General features: G+C 47.2%; 3 non-coding genes across 3 annotated transcripts; all 3 read right to left on the reverse strand.

The window, feature by feature from the left end:
• Positions 1–2571: 2571 nt before the first annotated feature.
• TRNAI-AAU (transfer RNA isoleucine (anticodon AAU)) lies at positions 2572–2645 on the reverse strand. The gene has a single exon. It is a non-coding gene; the product is annotated as a tRNA-Ile (tRNA).
• Positions 2646–9598: 6953 nt separating this feature from the next.
• On the reverse strand, positions 9599–9672 carry TRNAI-AAU (transfer RNA isoleucine (anticodon AAU)). Its single transcript has one exon. It is a non-coding gene; the product is annotated as a tRNA-Ile (tRNA).
• Positions 9673–16625: 6953 nt separating this feature from the next.
• TRNAI-AAU (transfer RNA isoleucine (anticodon AAU)) lies at positions 16626–16699 on the reverse strand. The gene has a single exon. It is a non-coding gene; the product is annotated as a tRNA-Ile (tRNA).
• Between the last annotated feature and the right edge of the window lie 4379 nt (positions 16700–21078).

The raw sequence follows: 21078 nt of genomic DNA on the forward strand, positions 1-21078 counted from the left end.
TCACATTTGTGGGTGCTAGTGAGTGAATCCGAGGAGGTGGTCATGGGGGGGGATGCCAAAAAGGACTGCCGCACAGGGCACCACCAGCGATAAACCGACTCTGAATTTATTGTGCATGTGTGCTTGATGTAAACTGCTTTGTCAGCATACACTGGGACAAATAGTGCTATAAAAGAATAAAAATTTAAAAAAATGCCATTTATATCAATATTTGCGTAATTAGTCATACAGGCGGTTAAATCTTGCATTTTTACAGCGCTAGCAGATCTCTTACATTTGGAGCTCAAAAAAGTTAAAAACTTGCTTCTAAATCCTAGCTTCTCTTAGGTACTTGCGAAGAGATAACATGGTGTGTCCCGTTGTTTTCTTCCATTGCTTCGGTGCCTAGGTGTTCAACTCCATTAACTTCCATCCAGTATTAAACTCAAACAAAAAGAGGGCTAATAGCGCTTTTAGTCGGCCTTTGTTTAAGCCTTGCTGAAGGAGTTAATAAGAAAGCCCACTTACAAGCTGCTGCACTGAACGTTTTCAAACGCTTAGAAAACGGGGACCACATCACCCAAGTCTGTGTTGCACCCTCAGTCCCACCCTTACTCTTCAATTATCAAGGGGCTGCAGAGGATGTTCCCCCTGCGCTAAACTCTCAAGCAAAACCCCAAACTACCGCCATCACGTTTAACAGCGACTGCTCCTGTGCAGCTATCTGGCACTTCACAAGGAATAAAGCCGACCTAAACCTAACATACTCTTTTGCCCAGCGAGTGCCAAAATAATTACACTTGGAAATGTACTATACAGGTGTAACTGTTATTTGGACAGATTAAAAAATATGGGCAATCTACTTCAACATGGATGGTTTAAGGGGAAAATAAGGAGGAGCAGAGGAAGGGCCATGCAAACCTACAAAAAACCTACAGAAGTGTAAGGTAAGCAAGAACAATAAATAAGTCAAGTAAAATAAGTAAGGTAGGTATGTAAGGTAAGTAAGTTATGTAAGTAAATAAGTAAGGGAAGTAAAGTAAATAAGTAAAGTATAACTTTTGTAAAGCACGCAATAGCCAAGGCGTCTTAGTGCGAATTAGCTTTAGGGTGTCATAGTGTCCCTGGTGGGGCAAAAGCCCAGGGTCTTTTGTCTTTGGAGGTGTGGGAGTGCAGGAGGTCCAAGGTCCACGGTGGTGGTGGTGGAGAGGAGGAGCAGGGTACCTGGAGAGAGGTTTAGGGTCTCTGAGGGTGAATGTTCTCAGGAATGAGACCTGTGCAAGGTTCCTCGGTATGCAGGATGCATAAAGGTCGGGATGCAAGACCTCTAGAGGTACGTGGTTCCTGTAGGAAGGGAACTTGAGAATCCCTGGGGTGTGGAAGGTGCAGGGTCCCTGAGAGATGGACTTCCTCTGAAGCTGATGAATGTGCAGGGTCCCTGTTGGTGACAGAGGTGTTGGGTGTCTATATATAAGAGAGGTACAGGGTCCATGAGGTGGGGAAGTGTGGTGTCTCTGAAGATAGGGGTTGAGGAGGTAAGCACGGGCGTGCGGGGTCCCTGGGATAGGAACTGTAGGGTCCCTGGAGGCAGAACTGGTGCATAATCCCCAGCCGTGGGGGAGTCATGCTTAGTCTCTGTGGATGGCTGGTGTGCAGGATGCCATACGGTAGGAGTGATGCCCTGTCCCTGTGGGTGAGAACTTGCAGCCTTTCTTTAAGTGGGGGAGAGGCAGGGTGCTGGGAGGCGAGTGGTGTCTCTAGAGGTGAGAAGGTGCAGTGTCTCTGGACTGGAGGTTGTAAGCGTGCAGGGACCTTTGAGATGAGACCTTCACCTTGAGGTATGCAGTGTCGGATCATCTATTGCTCAGTAAACGCTCACTTCTGGGTGTTTCATCATCGGACCAGAATCTGGGTATCGGCTTCACTCTGGCCACATCCGCATCACACACCATTCTCGCCTCAAGCCCCTGATTCCTGTCACCTACGTTTATCACAAATTGCCTTAACTTTTACAACCTCATAATTTAGCTTCTTCCGCTAGTAGCACCTGCACGTCAAACTGAAATTCTGTGAAACAACCCCCCTCCACGGGTCTCCTCACTCCTAACCTTTACTTGACCACAATAAAGCGCTTCGTCAGGGTGCTAAACGCTATGTAAATGCAATTACAACAATACAATACACCTTGCTCTCCGTCTTGAAGCCATCAGATTATTTGGTGCTCCCAGTTACTGCCGTTGTATTGAATGCAGTGCAAGAATGATTTGCATATCACAACACTGCGAGGTTTCGGGCTGGTTGCCGCAGGTGTTTCTCTATTTTGCTCTCTGCGGATGTTCCTTCTCTCCCCATCCCAGTATTCAAAGCCCTGCACCCAACATATGTCTTTCAAAGGCACTCTCTACTTTCACCCCCTCACGTCCCGGTTTAAGCACGACTTGCATGTTCTTCTCTTTCTGTATTTCCATCCTCCTGTTTTGAAATGTGTGCCGTTCTGCATGGATATATGTTTACGGTAGTAAAACAACACGAATTAGGAGGCCATATATTAGTGGTAAAATGGCGTTAGAGCTTTTCCTAAAATGTAACCCTTGGCCCGTACGGGGATCGAACCCGCGACCTTGGCGTTATTAGCACCAACCTCTAACCAACTGAGCTAACCGGCCAATGCGTAACCCCACAAAATGTTCACTTAAGTACGTGAGACACGGCTCAACACTTCCCTCTGTTCAGTAGTTTACAGTTGAAAAGTATACATTCATAAGCTTAACTGTGCCAAGAAGTTCAATTGCCTTGTCTACTACTCAAAAGCAGCGTGGAAGTCTGCTAGGGTCACCACTAAACACCAAACAATGCTGCTACCAAACCTGCAAGGACACAGACATACTCACCCACATTCTCTCATCAAAAAGAGGATTCTTTTTTTGTTTACATTCTTGATGATTTAGCATCATGTCGATGTCTCCAAAAATGACATCATGTGACCTTTGCCCCGTTTAGCTCATCACTGGCAATATCATCACCGTCATTCAGGAGGGGACTGTCGCCTGACCTCCCAATACATTTTCCAGGCTATAGTCGCTACTATCGTACATGTCTGGAAACAGTTAATCTGGTTTATTGTGAAAAGGCACTACATCATACCACTGATAAACAAATGCTATTAGTGTAATAAGAGGCAAGTCACTTACCATCTAGACCTAAACATGGGCTCGATTCTTACTGCAAATGAAGGAACATTATAGTCCATCAAATGAAATACAAGAGATTTTTGTACAGTGTACACCCTCAACTCACATACTTGATGAAGTCTTTTGATGCGATAATGAAAAAAAGGGGTTCAGTGAAATAAAATATTTGCCTAAAATCACAATATTTGGTCAAGCCAGAAGCCATGACTGATCCCAAGATCTGTTTCACATGACATAATTCAGCCATTAAATGGATAGCTCTCCTTTTTAACAATAATGATTTATGCTTTCTTTTAATTCTTGACTTGTGAGGGAGAGCATGAATCAGACAAAAGCCATATGAATATCTGGCTCGTTTTGAGCTTGAGATTCCAAGAGGACCTTGAGCAGAGTCAGGCCTCTGGTTCGAAACTTCAGTGGCTCACCCAACCCCTGCAGACCACAGGCTTGCTTCCATCTAATTCTTCTGCACTCTGCAGAAGAGAGAAGAAATGTAATTTATATGCTATCCTTCCATGAAGCTCAGCAGTCTGGTCTGATATGGCAAGACGGTACTTACTGAACATTTGAAAGGGCTCAACTGGTGCTGAAATTGGAAAACATTTACTCCGGGAACCCATAACTTAGCAGTTATGGTCAGGCAAAGGAAAGGAGATAGTCACGAGGGGCGGAGTTTGAAAAGCAGAGCCTGACAGTCAACGTATACATCTACTAAAAAACTTCTGCTACAAAGAGACTGGAAACAAGGACATATGTGAAAGTATAGCTGTTCTGCATTACTTAATTGGTCACAGAGAGGCTGCATTTTAAAACATCTTGCAGGGTTAAGACGCATGCTATAGCAATCACTGTGTGCCCAGCAGTTCTGAGAGCATTATAATAGTAGTAAGATATCTTGCAATCTTGGGAGAATTCTTTGTTTTATCCAGTCAATGTTTTGACTCATAGAGTAGCATAGAAGGTTAATGTGGCTGCTTCCAAGCACATTATGTAACATGCAGATCACAGATTTTTTTTTATTTTTGTTACATTTAGATAGGTAAGTGGGCTACTGCTTTGAGCACTGAGGTAATTTTGGTACTTCCTGTTCAAACGTTGCAAGCCTTCTAATCTAGCACCGTGTTCTATTTACCAGGATTGACTTGAGTTTAAATCCTTATTGGGTTTTTACCCACAATATGTTATTCTAACATTGCAAAGAAGAGTTTCTTTGGGAAGTACTAAAGACTTATTAGTATAAACAACCACAATCACAGTGTTTCTCCTGACTGTCACTCTTAACATAAAATGTCTACAAGTATTGGTGATATGTGATTCCTAAACCTCATAAGCAATAACCCTCACTGCTTTAGCCTGTACAATGAATTATACAGCTGTATAATTTATGCAGGGCCGGCTTTAGGGCGGTGCGGCCGCACCACATGCTGACCTGGATTGGGGGCGCTGACCTCAAGGGGCACTGTGTTTAGCAATGACTTATGAAACTTGTCATTTAAAACCACCTTCTGAAAAGTTCCTTGTGTTAGGGTCTCAAGGCGCTGGGGTGGGGGAGCTACTGGTCATTTAAACAATGTCTTGAGGCGTTTTCTGAACGTCAAGAGGTCTTCAGTCTGGCGAAGATGGAGTGGTAGGGAGTTCCAGGTCTTGGCGGCTAGGTAAGAGAAGGATGTTCCTCCGGCGGTGGTTTGGAGGATGCGGGGGACGGAGGCGAGGACGAGGCTGGCGGAACGAAGATTGCGGGTGGGAGTGTGGAAGGTGAGTCTGTCATTTAGGTAGGCTGGACCTGTGTCGTGGAGGGCCTTGTGTGCGTGGATGAGGAGCATGAAGGTGATCCTTTTCGATTTTGTTAGCCAGTGTAGATCTCTGAGGTGGGGGGAGATGTGGTTGCGGCGTGGGACGTCAAGAATGAGGCGGGCAGATGCGTTCTGGATTCTTTGCAGCTTTGTTTGGAGTTTGGTTGTTGTTCCTGCATATGGGGCATTTCCATAGTCCAACCGGCTGCTAACCAGGGCGTGGGTGACGGTTTTCCTGGTTTCGACGGGGATCCACATGAAGATCTTGCAGAGCATGCGGAGAGTGTTGTAGCAGGCAGAGGAGATGGCGTTGACCTGCTGAGTCATGCTGAGTGTGGGGTCCAAGATGAATCCCAGGTTGCGTGCGTGTGTGAGGGTGCGGATCCTAGGGAGGTGGGCCACCAAGAGTCGTTCCATGCTGAGGGGTTGGTGCCAAAGGTGAGGATTTCTGTTTTATCTGTGTTTAACTTGAGGCGGCTTGATTCCATCCAGCTGGCGATGGTGTGAACTCCGTTGTGGAGGTTGTTCTTTGCAGTTGTAGGGTCTTTTGTGAGGGAGAGGATGAGCTGAGTGTCGTCTGCGTAGAAAACCATGCTGATGTGGTGGATTTGTGCGATGTTGGCGAGGGGGGCCATGTAAACATTGAAGAGCGTGGGGCTGAGCGATGATCCTTGGGGGACGCCACAGATGATTCTGGAGGCTTCTGACAGGAACGGTGGGAGCCGGACTCTCTGGGTTCTGCCTGCGAGAAATGACGAGATCCGGTCGAGTGCCTTGTCGTGGATTCCAGTGTTGTGGAGGCGTGTGCGGAGAGTATGATGGCATACCGTGTCGAAGGCTGCGGAGAGGTCCAGGAGGATGAGTGCTGCTGTTTCTCCTTCGTCGAGCATGGTCCTGATGTCGTCTGTGGCAGCAATAAGTGTGGTCTCTGTGCTGTGGGTTTTGCGGAATCCGGATTGGGAGGTGTTGAGCACCTTGCTGTCTTCCAAGAACCGGGATAGTTGGCTGTTCACGTTTTTTTTTCGATGACCTTGGCTGGGAAGGGGAAGAGGGAGATCGGCCGGTAGTTCTTGGGGTCGTCTGGGTCTGCCTTTGGTTTCTTCAGCAGGACGTTGACTTCTGCGTGCTCCTATCTTTCTGGGAAGGTGGCTGACTCGAAGGAGCTGTTGATGGTGTTGCAGAGGTGGGGAGCAATGATGATGTTTGCTTTATTGAAGATGTTGTGTGGGCAGGGGTCCGATGGTGATACGGAGTGGATGGAGGCCATGGTGTTGGCGGTGTCTTCTATGTTGACGGGGGTCCAGGTGTGGAGGAGGTGGGTGTTGCTTTGGGCGTGGGGTCCGTGGGTGTTTGTAGTCAGCTGGTGGGTCTGGGGGTTGAAGCTGTTGTGGATTTCTTCTATCTTTCAACGGAAGTGGGTTGCAAGTGAGTTGCAGAACTCCTGTGATGGCGGGGGTTCGTTGGAGCAGGTTCTGGGAGTGGAGAGCTCTTTGATGATGCCGAAGAGCTCTTTACTGTTGTGAGCGTTGGTGTCAATGCGGTTTTTGAAGTGGGACCTTTTAGTGATGCGGACCAGTTGGTGGTGTTTGCGTATGGCATCTTTGAAAGCAATGTGGTTGGAGTTGGTAGGTTCAAGGTGCCAGGTTTTTTCCATTCTGCGACATAGCCGTTTGGATTCCTGTATGGCTGGGGTGAACCAGCTGTCCTTGATTCTGTGGAGGGTGTTTGGGGGTTCTTTGAGCGGTACGAGGGTGTTGCCGCAGTGTTCTATCCAGCGATGCAGGTTGGTGGTGGCTGTGTTGAGGTCCTGGGTCCCAGGGGGTGGGGCCCGGGCGAGAGTGGAAATCAGCTGATCCGTTGATATTTTGCTCCATTTGCTTCGGGGGGGTTGTGTGCGGTGGTTGTGAGTGACTTGCCATAAAGTAGCATAGAGGGTTAATATGCCTGCTGCAAAGAACAGAAATATATTTTATGTGGATAGCTTAGAGTGATAGTAACGCCAGCCTTTACCAGCACATTAAAACAAATGAATGCATGTAAAAGGGGGCTACGGAGAGATGAGGGTCACATTTGTGGGTGCTAGTGAGTGAATCCGAGGAGATGGTCATGGGGGGGGATGCCAAAAAGGACTGCCGCACAGGGCACCACCAGCGATAAACCGACTCTGAATTTATTGTGCATGTGTGCTTGATGTAAACTGCTTTGTCAGCATACACTGGGACAAATAGTGCTATAAAAGAATAAAAATTAAAAAAAATGCCATTTATATCAATATTTGCGTAATTAGTCATACAGGCGGTTAAATCTTGCATTTTTACAGCGCTAGCAGATCTCTTACATTTGGAGCTCAAAAAAGTTAAAAACTTGCTTCTAAATCCTAGCTTCTCTTAGGTACTTGCGAAGAGATAACATGGTGTGTCCCGTTGTTTTCTTCCATTGCTTCGGTGCCTAGGTGTTCAACTCCATTAACTTCCATCCAGTATTAAACTCAAACAAAAAGAGGGCTAATAGCGCTTTTAGTCGGCCTTTGTTTAAGCCTTGCTGAAGGAGTTAATAAGAAAGCCCACTTACAAGCTGCTGCACTGAACGTTTTCAAACGCTTAGAAAACGGGGACCACATCACCCAAGTCTGTGTTGCACCCTCAGTCCCACCCTTACTCTTCAATTATCAAGGGGCTGCAGAGGATGTTCCCCCTGCGCTAAACTCTCAAGCAAAACCCCAAACTACCGCCATCACGTTTAACAGCGACTGCTCCTGTGCAGCTATCTGGCACTTCACAAGGAATAAAGCCGACCTAAACCTAACATACTCTTTTGCCCAGCGAGTGCCAAAATAATTACACTTGGAAATGTACTATACAGGTGTAACTGTTATTTGGACAGATTAAAAAATATGGGCAATCTACTTCAACATGGATGGTTTAAGGGGAAAATAAGGAGGAGCAGAGGAAGGGCCATGCAAACCTACAAAAAACCTACAGAAGTGTAAGGTAAGCAAGAACAATAAATAAGTCAAGTAAAATAAGTAAGGTAGGTATGTAAGGTAAGTAAGTTATGTAAGTAAATAAGTAAGGGAAGTAAAGTAAATAAGTAAAGTATAACTTTTGTAAAGCACGCAATAGCCAAGGCGTCCTAGTGCGAATTAGCTTTAGGGTGTGATAGTGTCCCTGGTGGGGCAAAAGCCCAGGGTCTTTTGTCTTTGGAGGTGTGGGAGTGCAGGAGGTCCAAGGTCCACGGTGGTGGTGGTGGAGAGGAGGAGCAGGGTACCTGGAGAGAGGTTTAGGGTCTCTGAGGGTGAATGTTCTCAGGAATGAGACCTGTGCAAGGTTCCTCGGTATGCAGGATGCATAAAGGTCGGGATGCAAGACCTCTAGAGGTACGTGGTTCCTGTAGGAAGGGAACTTGAGAATCCCTGGGGTGTGGAAGGTGCAGGGTCCCTGAGAGATGGACTTCCTCTGAAGCTGATGAATGTGCAGGGTCCCTGTTGGTGACAGAGGTGTTGGGTGTCTATATATAAGAGAGGTACAGGGTCCATGAGGTGGGGAAGTGTAGTGTCTCTGAAGATAGGGGTTGAGGAGGTAAGCACGGGCGTGCGGGGTCCCTGGGATAGGAACTGTAGGGTCCCTGGAGGCAGAACTGGTGCATAATCCCTAGCCGTGGGGGAGTCATGCTTAGTCTCTGTGGATGGCTGGTGTGCAGGATGCCATACGGTAGGAGTGATGCCCTGTCCCTGTGGGTGAGAACTTGCAGCCTTTCTTTAAGTGGGGGAGAGGCAGGGTGCTGGGAGGCGAGTGGTGTCTCTAGAGGTGAGAAGGTGCAGTGTCTCTGGACTGGAGGTTGTAAGCGTGCAGGGACCTTTGAGATGAGACCTTCACCTTGAGGTATGCAGTGTCGGATCATCTATTGCTCAGTAAACGCTCACTTCTGGGTGTTTCATCATCGGACCAGAATCTGGGTATCGGCTTCACTCTGGCCACATCCGCATCACACACCATTCTCGCCTCAAGCCCCTGATTCCTGTCACCTACGTTTATCACAAATTGCCTTAACTTTTACAACCTCATAATTTAGCTTCTTCCGCTAGTAGCACCTGCACGTCAAACTGAAATTCTGTGAAACAACCCCCCTCCACGGGTCTCCTCACTCCTAACCTTTACTTGACCACAATAAAGCGCTTCGTCAGGGTGCTAAACGCTATGTAAATGCAATTACAACAATACAATACACCTTGCTCTCCGTCTTGAAGCCATCAGATTATTTGGTGCTCCCAGTTACTGCCGTTGTATTGAATGCAGTGCAAGAATGATTTGCATATCACAACACTGCGAGGTTTCGGGCTGGTTGCCGCAGGTGTTTCTCTATTTTGCTCTCTGCGGATGTTCCTTCTCTCCCCATCCCAGTATTCAAAGCCCTGCACCCAACATATGTCTTTCAAAGGCACTCTCTACTTTCACCCCCTCACGTCCCGGTTTAAGCACGACTTGCATGTTCTTCTCTTTCTGTATTTCCATCCTCCTGTTTTGAAATGTGTGCCGTTCTGCATGGATATATGTTTACGGTAGTAAAACAACACGAATTAGGAGGCCATACATTAGTGGTAAAATGGCGTCAGAGCTTTTCCTAAAATGTAACCCTTGGCCCGTACGGGGATCGAACCCGCGACCTTGGCGTTATTAGCACCACGCTCTAACCAACTGAGCTAACCGGCCAATGCGTAACGCCACAAAATGTTCACTTAAGTACGTGAGACACTGCTCAACACTTCCCTCTGTTCAGTAGTTTACAGTTGAAAAGTATACATTCATAAGCTTAACTGTGCCAAGAAGTTCAATTGCCTTGTCTACTACTCAAAAGCAGCGTGGAAGTCTGCTAGGGTCACCACTAAACACCAAACAATGCTGCTACCAAACCTGCAAGGACACAGACATACTCACCCACATTCTCTCATCAAAAAGAGGATTCTTTTTTTGTTTACATTCTTGATGATTTAGCATCATGTCGATGTCTCCAAAAATGACATCATGTGACCTTTGCCCCGTTTAGCTCATCACTGGCAATATCATCACCGTCATTCAGGAGGGGACTGTCGCCTGACCTCCCAATACATTTTCCAGGCTATAGTCGCTACTAACGTACATGTCTGGAAACAGTTAATCTGGTTTATTGTGAAAAGGCACTACATCATCCCACTGATAAACAAATGCTATTAGTGTAATAAGAGGCAAGTCACTTACCATCTAGACCTAAACATGGGCTCGATTCTTACTGCAAATGATGGAACATTATAGTCCATCAAATGAAATACAAGAGATTTTTGTACAGTGTACACCCTCAACTCACATACTTGATGAAGTCTTTTGATGCGATAATGAAAAAAAGGGGTTCAGTGAAATAAAATATTTGCCTAAAATCACAATATTTGGTCAAGCCAGAAGCCATGACTGATCCCAAGATCTGTTTCACATGACATAATTCAGCCATTAAATGGATAGCTCTCCTTTTTAACAATAATGATTTATGCTTTCTTTTAATTCTTGACTTGTGAGGGAGAGCATGAATCAGACAAAAGCCATATGAATACCTGGCTCGTTTTGAGCTTGAGATTCCAAGAGGACCTTGAGCAGAGCCAGGCCTCTGGTTCGAAACTTCAGTGGCTCAACCAACCCCTGCAGACCACAGGCTTGCTTCCATCTAATTCTTCTGCACTCTGCAGAAGAGAGAAGAAATGTAATTTATATGCTATCCTTCCATGAAGCTCAGCAGTCTGGTCTGATATGGCAAGACGGTACTTACTGAACATTTGAAAGGGCTCAACTGGTGCTGAAATTGGAAAACATTTACTCCGGGAACCCATAACTTAGCAGTTATGGTCAGGCAAAGGAAAGGAGATAGTCACGAGGGGCGGAGTTTGAAAAGCAGAGCCTGACAGTCAACGTATACATCTACTAAAAAACTTCTGCTACAAAGAGACTGGAAACAAGGACATATGTGAAAGTATAGCTGTTCTGCATTACTTAATTGGTCACAGAGAGGCTGCATTTTAAAACATCTTGCAGGGTTAAGACGCATGCTATAGCAATCACTGTGTGCCCAGCAGTTCTGAGAGCATTATAATAGTAGTAAGATATCTTGCAATCTTGGGAGAATTCTTTGTTTTATCCAGTCAATGTTTTGACTCATAGAGTAGCATAGAAGGTTAATGTGGCTGCTTCCAAGCACATTATGTAACATGCAGATCACAGATTTTTTTTTATTTTTGTTACATTTAGATAGGTAAGTGGGCTACTGCTTTGAGCACTGAGGTAATTTTGGTACTTCCTGTTCAAACGTTGCAAGCCTTCTAATCTAGCACCGTGTTCTATTTACCAGGATTGACTTGAGTTTAAATCCTTATTGGGTTTTTACCCACAATATGTTATTCTAACATTGCAAAGAAGAGTTTCTTTGGGAAGTACTAAAGACTTATTAGTATAAACAACCACAATCACAGTGTTTCTCCTGACTGTCACTCTTAACATAAAATGTCTACAAGTATTGGTGATATGTGATTCCTAAACCTCATAAGCAATAACCCTCACTGCTTTAGCCTGTACAATGAATTATACAGCTGTATAATTTATGCAGGGCCGGCTTTAGGGCGGTGCGGCCGCACCACATGCTGACCTGGATTGGGGGCGCTGACCTCAAGGGGCACTGTGTTTAGCAATGACTTATGAAACTTGTCATTTAAAACCACCTTCTGAAAAGTTCCTTGTGTTAGGGTCTCAAGGCGCTGGGGTGGGGGAGCTACTGGTCATTTAAACAATGTCTTGAGGCGTTTTCTGAACGTCAAGAGGTCTTCAGTCTGGCGAAGATGGAGTGGTAGGGAGTTCCAGGTCTTGGCGGCTAGGTAAGAGAAGGATGTTCCTCCGGCGGTGGTTTGGAGGATGCGGGGGACGGAGGCGAGGACGAGGCTGGCGGAACGAAGATTGCGGGTGGGAGTGTGGAAGGTGAGTCTGTCATTTAGGTAGGCTGGACCTGTGTCGTGGAGGGCCTTGTGTGCGTGGATGAGGAGCATGAAGGTGATCCTTTTCGATTTTGTTAGCCAGTGTAGATCTCTGAGGTGGGGGGAGATGTGGTTGCGGCGTGGGACGTCAAGAATGAGGCGGGCAGATGCGTTCTGGATTCTTTGCAGCTTTGTTTGGAGTTTGGTTGTTGTTCCTGCATATGGGGCATTTCCATAGTCCAACCGGCTGCTAACCAGGGCGTGGGTGACGGTTTTCCTGGTTTCGACGGGGATCCACATGAAGATCTTGCAGAGCATGCGGAGAGTGTTGTAGCAGGCAGAGGAGATGGCGTTGACCTGCTGAGTCATGCTGAGTGTGGGGTCCAAGATGAATCCCAGGTTGCGTGCGTGTGTGAGGGTGCGGATCCTAGGGAGGTGGGCCACCAAGAGTCGTTCCATGCTGAGGGGTTGGTGCCAAAGGTGAGGATTTCTGTTTTGTCTGTGTTTAACTTGAGGCGGCTTGATTCCATCCAGCTGGCGATGGTGTGAACTCCGTTGTGGAGGTTGTTCTTTGCAGTTGTAGGGTCTTTTGTGAGGGAGAGGATGAGCTGAGTGTCGTCTGCGTAGAAAACCATGCTGATGTGGTGGATTTGTGCGATGTTGGCGAGGGGGGCCATGTAAACATTGAAGAGCGTGGGGCTGAGCGATGATCCTTGGGGGACGCCACAGATGATTCTGGAGGCTTCTGACAGGAACGGTAGGAGCCGGACTCTCTGGGTTCTGCCTGCGAGAAATGACGAGATCCGGTCGAGTGCCTTGTCGTGGATTCCAGTGTTGTGGAGGCGTGTGCGGAGAGTATGATGGCATACCGTGTCGAAGGCTGCGGAGAGGTCCAGGAGGATGAGTGCTGCTGTTTCTCCTTCGTCGAGCATGGTCCTGATGTCGTCTGTGGCAGCAATAAGTGTGGTCTCTGTGCTGTGGGTTTTGCGGAATCCGGATTGGGAGGTGTTGAGCACCTTGCTGTCTTCCAAGAACCGGGATAGTTGGCTGTTCACGTTTTTTTTTCGATGACCTTGGCTGGGAAGGGGAAGAGGGAGATCGGCCGGTAGTTCTTGGGGTCGTCTGGGTCTGCCTTTGGTTTCTTCAGCAGGACGTTGACTTCTGCGTGCTCCTATCTTTCTGGGAAGGTGGCTGACTCGAAGGAGCTGTTGATGGTGTTGCAGAGGTGGGGAGCAATGATGATGTTTGCTTTATTGAAGATGTTGTGTGGGCAGGGGTCCGATGGTGATACGGAGTGGATGGAGGCCATGGTGTTGGCGGTGTCTTCTATGTTGACGGGGGTCCAGGTGTGGAGGAGGTGGGTGTTGCTTTGGGCGTGGGGTCCGTGGGTGTTTGTAGTCAGCTGGTGGGTCTGGGGGTTGAAGCTGTTGTGGATTTCTTCTATCTTTCAACGGAAGTGGGTTGCAAGTGAGTTGCAGAACTCCTGTGATGGCGGGGGTTCGTTGGAGCAGGTTCTGGGAGTGGAGAGCTCTTTGATGATGCCGAAGAGCTCTTTACTGTTGTGAGCGTTGGTGTCAATGCGGTTTTTGAAGTGGGACCTTTTAGTGATGCGGACCAGTTGGTGGTGTTTGCTTATGGCATCTTTGAAAGCAATGTGGTTGGAGTTGGTAGGTTCAAGGTGCCAGGTTTTTTCCATTCTGCGACATAGCCGTTTGGATTCCTGTATGGCTGGGGTGAACCAGCTGTCCTTGATTCTGTGGAGGGTGTTTGGGGGTTCTTTGAGCGGTACGAGGGTGTTGCCGCAGTGTTCTATCCAGCGATGCAGGTTGGTGGTGGCTGTGTTGAGGTCCTGGGTCCCAGGGGGTGGGGCCCGGGCGAGGGTGGAAATCAGCTGATCCGTTGATATTTTGCTCCATTTGCTTCGGGGGGGTTGTGTGCGGTGGTTGTGAGTGACTTGCCATAAAGTAGCATAGAGGGTTAATATGCCTGCTGCAAAGAACAGAAATATATTTTATGTGGATAGCTTAGAGTGATAGTAACGCCAGCCTTTACCAGCACATTAAAACAAATGAATGCATGTAAAAGGGGGCTACGGAGAGATGAGGGTCACATTTGTGGGTGCTAGTGAGTGAATCCGAGGAGATGGTCATGGGGGGGGATGCCAAAAAGGACTGCCGCACAGGGCACCACCAGCGATAAACCGACTCTGAATTTATTGTGCATGTGTGCTTGATGTAAACTGCTTTGTCAGCATACACTGGGACAAATAGTGCTATAAAAGAATAAAAATTAAAAAAAATGCCATTTATATCAATATTTGCGTAATTAGTCATACAGGCGGTTAAATCTTGCATTTTTACAGCGCTAGCAGATCTCTTACATTTGGAGCTCAAAAAAGTTAAAAACTTGCTTCTAAATCCTAGCTTCTCTTAGGTACTTGCGAAGAGATAACATGGTGTGTCCCGTTGTTTTCTTCCATTGCTTCGGTGCCTAGGTGTTCAACTCCATTAACTTCCATCCAGTATTAAACTCAAACAAAAAGAGGGCTAATAGCGCTTTTAGTCGGCCTTTGTTTAAGCCTTGCTGAAGGAGTTAATAAGAAAGCCCACTTACAAGCTGCTGCACTGAACGTTTTCAAACGCTTAGAAAACGGGGACCACATCACCCAAGTCTGTGTTGCACCCTCAGTCCCACCCTTACTCTTCAATTATCAAGGGGCTGCAGAGGATGTTCCCCCTGCGCTAAACTCTCAAGCAAAACCCCAAACTACCGCCATCACGTTTAACAGCGACTGCTCCTGTGCAGCTATCTGGCACTTCACAAGGAATAAAGCCGACCTAAACCTAACATACTCTTTTGCCCAGCGAGTGCCAAAATAATTACACTTGGAAATGTACTATACAGGTGTAACTGTTATTTGGACAGATTAAAAAATATGGGCAATCTACTTCAACATGGATGGTTTAAGGGGAAAATAAGGAGGAGCAGAGGAAGGGCCATGCAAACCTACAAAAAACCTACAGAAGTGTAAGGTAAGCAAGAACAATAAATAAGTCAAGTAAAATAAGTAAGGTAGGTATGTAAGGTAAGTAAGTTATGTAAGTAAATAAGTAAGGGAAGTAAAGTAAATAAGTAAAGTATAACTTTTGTAAAGCACGCAATAGCCAAGGCATCTTAGTGCGAATTAGCTTTAGGGTGTCATAGTGTCCCTGGTGGGGCAAAAGCCCAGGGTCTTTTGTCTTTGGAGGTGTGGGAGTGCAGGAGGTCCAAGGTCCACGGTGGTGGTGGTGGAGAGGAGGAGCAGGGTACCTGGAGAGAGGTTTAGGGTCTCTGAGGGTGAATGTTCTCAGGAATGAGACCTGTGCAAGGTTCCTCGGTATGCAGGATGCATAAAGGTCGGGATGCAAGACCTCTAGAGGTACGTGGTTCCTGTAGGAAGGGAACTTGAGAATCCCTGGGGTGTGGAAGGTGCAGGGTCCCTGAGAGATGGACTTCCTCTGAAGCTGATGAATGTGCAGGGTCCCTGTTGGTGACAGAGGTGTTGGGTGTCTATATATAAGAGAGGTACAGGGTCCATGAGGTGGGGAAGTGTAGTGTCTCTGAAGATAGGGGTTGAGGAGGTAAGCACGGGCGTGCGGGGTCCCTGGGATAGGAACTGTAGGGTCCCTGGAGGCAGAACTGGTGCATAATCCCTAGCCGTGGGGGAGTCATGCTTAGTCTCTGTGGATGGCTGGTGTGCAGGATGCCATACGGTAGGAGTGATGCCCTGTCCCTGTGGGTGAGAACTTGCAGCCTTTCTTTAAGTGGGGGAGAGGCAGGGTGCTGGGAGGCGAGTGGTGTCTCTAGAGGTGAGAAGGTGCAGTGTCTCTGGACTGGAGGTTGTAAGCGTGCAGGGACCTTTGAGATGAGACCTTCACCTTGAGGTATGCAGTGTCGGATCATCTATTGCTCAGTAAACGCTCACTTCTGGGTGTTTCATCATCGGACCAGAATCTGGGTATCGGCTTCACTCTGGCCACATCCGCATCACACACCATTCTCGCCTCAAGCCCCTGATTCCTGTCACCTACGTTTATCACAAATTGCCTTAACTTTTACAACCTCATAATTTAGCTTCTTCCGCTAGTAGCACCTGCACGTCAAACTGAAATTCTGTGAAACAACCCCCCTCCACGGGTCTCCTCACTCCTAACCTTTACTTGACCACAATAAAGCGCTTCGTCAGGGTGCTAAACGCTGTGTAAATGCAATTACAACAATACAATACACCTTGCTCTCCGTCTTGAAGCCATCAGATTATTTGGTGCTCCCAGTTACTGCCGTTGTATTGAATGCAGTGCAAGAATGATTTGCATATCACAACACTGCGAGGTTTCGGGCTGGTTGCCGCAGGTGTTTCTCTATTTTGCTCTCTGCGGATGTTCCTTCTCTCCCCATCCCAGTATTCAAAGCCCTGCACCCAACATATGTCTTTCAAAGGCACTCTCTACTTTCACCCCCTCACGTCCCGGTTTAAGCACGACTTGCATGTTCTTCTCTTTCTGTATTTCCATCCTCCTGTTTTGAAATGTGTGCCGTTCTGCATGGATATATGTTTACGGTAGTAAAACAACACGAATTAGGAGGCCATACATTAGTGGTAAAATGGCGTTAGAGCTTTTCCTAAAATGTAACCCTTGGCCCGTACGGGGATCGAACCCGCGACCTTGGCGTTATTAGCACCACGCTCTAACCAACTGAGCTAACCGGCCAATGCGTAACCCCACAAAATGTTCACTTAAGTACGTGAGACACGGCTCAACACTTCCCTCTGTTCAGTAGTTTACATTTGAAAAGTATACATTCATAAGCTTAACTGTGCCAAGAAGTTCAATTGCCTTGTCTACTACTCAAAAGCAGCGTGGAAGTCTGCTAGGGTCACCACTAAACACCAAACAATGCTGCTACCAAACCTGCAAGGACACAGACATACTCACCCACATTCTCTCATCAAAAAGAGGATTCTTTTTTTGTTTACATTCTTGATGATTTAGCATCATGTCGATGTCTCCAAAAATGACATCATGTGACCTTTGCCCCGTTTAGCTCATCACTGGCAATATCATCACCGTCATTCAGGAGGGGACTGTCGCCTGACCTCCCAATACATTTTCCAGGCTATAGTCGCTACTAACGTACATGTCTGGAAACAGTTAATCTGGTTTATTGTGAAAAGGCACTACATCATACCACTGATAAACAAATGCTATTAGTGTAATAAGAGGCAAGTCACTTACCATCTAGACCTAAACATGGGCTCGATTCTTACTGCAAATGAAGGAACATTATAGTCCATCAAATGAAATACAAGAGATTTTTGTACAGTGTACACCCTCAACTCACATACTTGATGAAGTCTTTTGATGCGATAATGAAAAAAAGGGGTTCAGTGAAATAAAATATTTGCCTAAAATCACAATATTTGGTCAAGCCAGAAGCCATGACTGATCCCAAGATCTGTTTCACATGACATAATTCAGCCATTAAATGGATAGCTCTCCTTTTTAACAATAATGATTTATGCTTTCTTTTAATTCTTGACTTGTGAGGGAGAGCATGAATCAGACAAAAGCCATATGAATACCTGGCTCGTTTTGAGCTTGAGATTCCAAGAGGACCTTGAGCAGAGCCAGGCCTCTGGTTCGAAACTTCAGTGGCTCAACCAACCCCTGCAGACCACAGGCTTGCTTCCATCTAATTCTTCTGCACTCTGCAGAAGAGAGAAGAAATGTAATTTATATGCTATCCTTCCATGAAGCTCAGCAGTCTGGTCTGATATGGCAAGACGGTACTTACTGAACATTTGAAAGGGCTCAACTGGTGCTGAAATTGGAAAACATTTACTCCGGGAACCCATAACTTAGCAGTTATGGTCAGGCAAAGGAAAGGAGATAGTCACGAGGGGCGGAGTTTGAAAAGCAGAGCCTGACAGTCAACGTATACATCTACTAAAAAACTTCTGCTACAAAGAGACTGGAAACAAGGACATATGTGAAAGTATAGCTGTTCTGCATTACTTAATTGGTCACAGAGAGGCTGCATTTTAAAACATCTTGCAGGGTTAAGACGCATGCTATAGCAATCACTGTGTGCCCAGCAGTTCTGAGAGCATTATAATAGTAGTAAGATATCTTGCAATCTTGGGAGAATTCTTTGTTTTATCCAGTCAATGTTTTGACTCATAGAGTAGCATAGAAGGTTAATGTGGCTGCTTCCAAGCACATTATGTAACATGCAGATCACAGATTTTTTTTTATTTTTGTTACATTTAGATAGGTAAGTGGGCTACTGCTTTGAGCACTGAGGTAATTTTGGTACTTCCTGTTCAAACGTTGCAAGCCTTCTAATCTAGCACCGTGTTCTATTTACCAGGATTGACTTGAGTTTAAATCCTTATTGGGTTTTTACCCACAATATGTTATTCTAACATTGCAAAGAAGAGTTTCTTTGGGAAGTACTAAAGACTTATTAGTATAAACAACCACAATCACAGTGTTTCTCCTGACTGTCACTCTTAACATAAAATGTCTACAAGTATTGGTGATATGTGATTCCTAAACCTCATAAGCAATAACCCTCACTGCTTTAGCCTGTACAATGAATTATACAGCTGTATAATTTATGCAGGGCCGGCTTTAGGGCGGTGCGGCCGCACCACATGCTGACCTGGATTGGGGGCGCTGACCTCAAGGGGCACTGTGTTTAGCAATGACTTATGAAACTTGTCATTTAAAACCACCTTCTGAAAAGTTCCTTGTGTTAGGGTCTCAAGGCGCTGGGGTGGGGGAGCTACTGGTCATTTAAACAATGTCTTGAGGCGTTTTCTGAACGTCAAGAGGTCTTCAGTCTGGCGAAGATGGAGTGGTAGGGAGTTCCAGGTCTTGGCGGCTAGGTAAGAGAAGGATGTTCCTCCGGCGGTGGTTTGGAGGATGCGGGGGACGGAGGCGAGGACGAGGCTGGCGGAACGAAGATTGCGGGTGGGAGTGTGGAAGGTGAGTCTGTCATTTAGGTAGGCTGGACCTGTGTCGTGGAGGGCCTTGTGTGCGTGGATGAGGAGCATGAAGGTGATCCTTTTCGATTTTGTTAGCCAGTGTAGATCTCTGAGGTGGGGGGAGATGTGGTTGCGGCGTGGGACGTCAAGAATGAGGCGGGCAGATGCGTTCTGGATTCTTTGCAGCTTTGTTTGGAGTTTGGTTGTTGTTCCTGCATATGGGGCATTTCCATAGTCCAACCGGCTGCTAACCAGGGCGTGGGTGACGGTTTTCCTGGTTTCGACGGGGATCCACATGAAGATCTTGCAGAGCATGCGGAGAGTGTTGTAGCAGGCAGAGGAGATGGCGTTGACCTGCTGAGTCATGCTGAGTGTGGGGTCCAAGATGAATCCCAGGTTGCGTGCGTGTGTGAGGGTGCGGATCCTAGGGAGGTGGGCCACCAAGAGTCGTTCCATGCTGAGGGGTTGGTGCCAAAGGTGAGGATTTCTGTTTTGTCTGTGTTTAACTTGAGGCGGCTTGATTCCATCCAGCTGGCGATGGTGTGAACTCCGTTGTGGAGGTTGTTCTTTGCAGTTGTAGGGTCTTTTGTGAGGGAGAGGATGAGCTGAGTGTCGTCTGCGTAGAAAACCATGCTGATGTGGTGGATTTGTGCGATGTTGGCGAGGGGGGCCATGTAAACATTGAAGAGCGTGGGGCTGAGCGATGATCCTTGGGGGACGCCACAGATGATTCTGGAGGCTTCTGACAGGAACGGTAGGAGCCGGACTCTCTGGGTTCTGCCTGCGAGAAATGACGAGATCCGGTCGAGTGCCTTGTCGTGGATTCCAGTGTTGTGGAGGCGTGTGCGGAGAGTATGATGGCATACCGTGTCGAAGGCTGCGGAGAGGTCCAGGAGGATGAGTGCTGCTGTTTCTCCTTCGTCGAGCATGGTCCTGATGTCGTCTGTGGCAGCAATAAGTGTGGTCTCTGTGCTGTGGGTTTTGCGGAATCCGGATTGGGAGGTGTTGAGCACCTTGCTGTCTTCCAAGAACCGGGATAGTTGGCTGTTCACGTTTTTTTTTCGATGACCTTGGCTGGGAAGGGGAAGAGGGAGATCGGCCGGTAGTTCTTGGGGTCGTCTGGGTCTGCCTTTGGTTTCTTCAGCAGGACGTTGACTTCTGCGTGCTCCTATCTTTCTGGGAAGGTGGCTGACTCGAAGGAGCTGTTGATGGTGTTGCAGAGGTGGGGAGCAATGAAGATGTTTGCTTTATTGAAGATGTTGTGTGGGCAGGGGTCCGATGGTGATACGGAGTGGATGGAGGCCATGGTGTTGGCGGTGTCTTCTATGTTGACGGGGGTCCAGGTGTGGAGGAGGTGGGTGTTGCTTTGGGCGTGGGGTCCGTGGGTGTTTGTAGTCAGCTGGTGGGTCTGGGGGTTGAAGCTGTTGTGGATTTCTTCTATCTTTCAACGGAAGTGGGTTGCAAGTGAGTTGCAGAACTCCTGTGATGGCGGGGGTTCGTTGGAGCAGGTTCTGGGAGTGGAGAGCTCTTTGATGATGCCGAAGAGCTCTTTACTGTTGTGAGCGTTGGTGTCAATGCGGTTTTTGAAGTGGGACCTTTTAGTGATGCGGACCAGTTGGTGGTGTTTGCTTATGGCATCTTTGAAAGCAATGTGGTTGGAGTTGGTAGGTTCAAGGTGCCAGGTTTTTTCCATTCTGCGACATAGCCGTTTGGATTCCTGTATGGCTGGGGTGAACCAGCTGTCCTTGATTCTGTGGAGGGTGTTTGGGGGTTCTTTGAGCGGTACGAGGGTGTTGCCGCAGTGTTCTATCCAGCGATGCAGGTTGGTGGTGGCTGTGTTGAGGTCCTGGGTCCCAGGGGGTGGGGCCCGGGCGAGGGTGGAAATCAGCTGATCCGTTGATATTTTGCTCCATTTGCTTCGGGGGGGTTGTGTGCGGTGGTTGTGAGTGACTTGCCATAAAGTAGCATAGAGGGTTAATATGCCTGCTGCAAAGAACAGAAATATATTTTATGTGGATAGCTTAGAGTGATAGTAACGCCAGCCTTTACCAGCACATTAAAACAAATGAATGCATGTAAAAGGGGGCTACGGAGAGATGA

The sequence above is a fragment of the Pleurodeles waltl genome, chromosome 12, assembly GCF_031143425.1.
Source record: "Pleurodeles waltl isolate 20211129_DDA chromosome 12, aPleWal1.hap1.20221129, whole genome shotgun sequence".
In the NCBI taxonomy this organism is placed as follows: Eukaryota; Metazoa; Chordata; class Amphibia; order Caudata; family Salamandridae; genus Pleurodeles; species Pleurodeles waltl.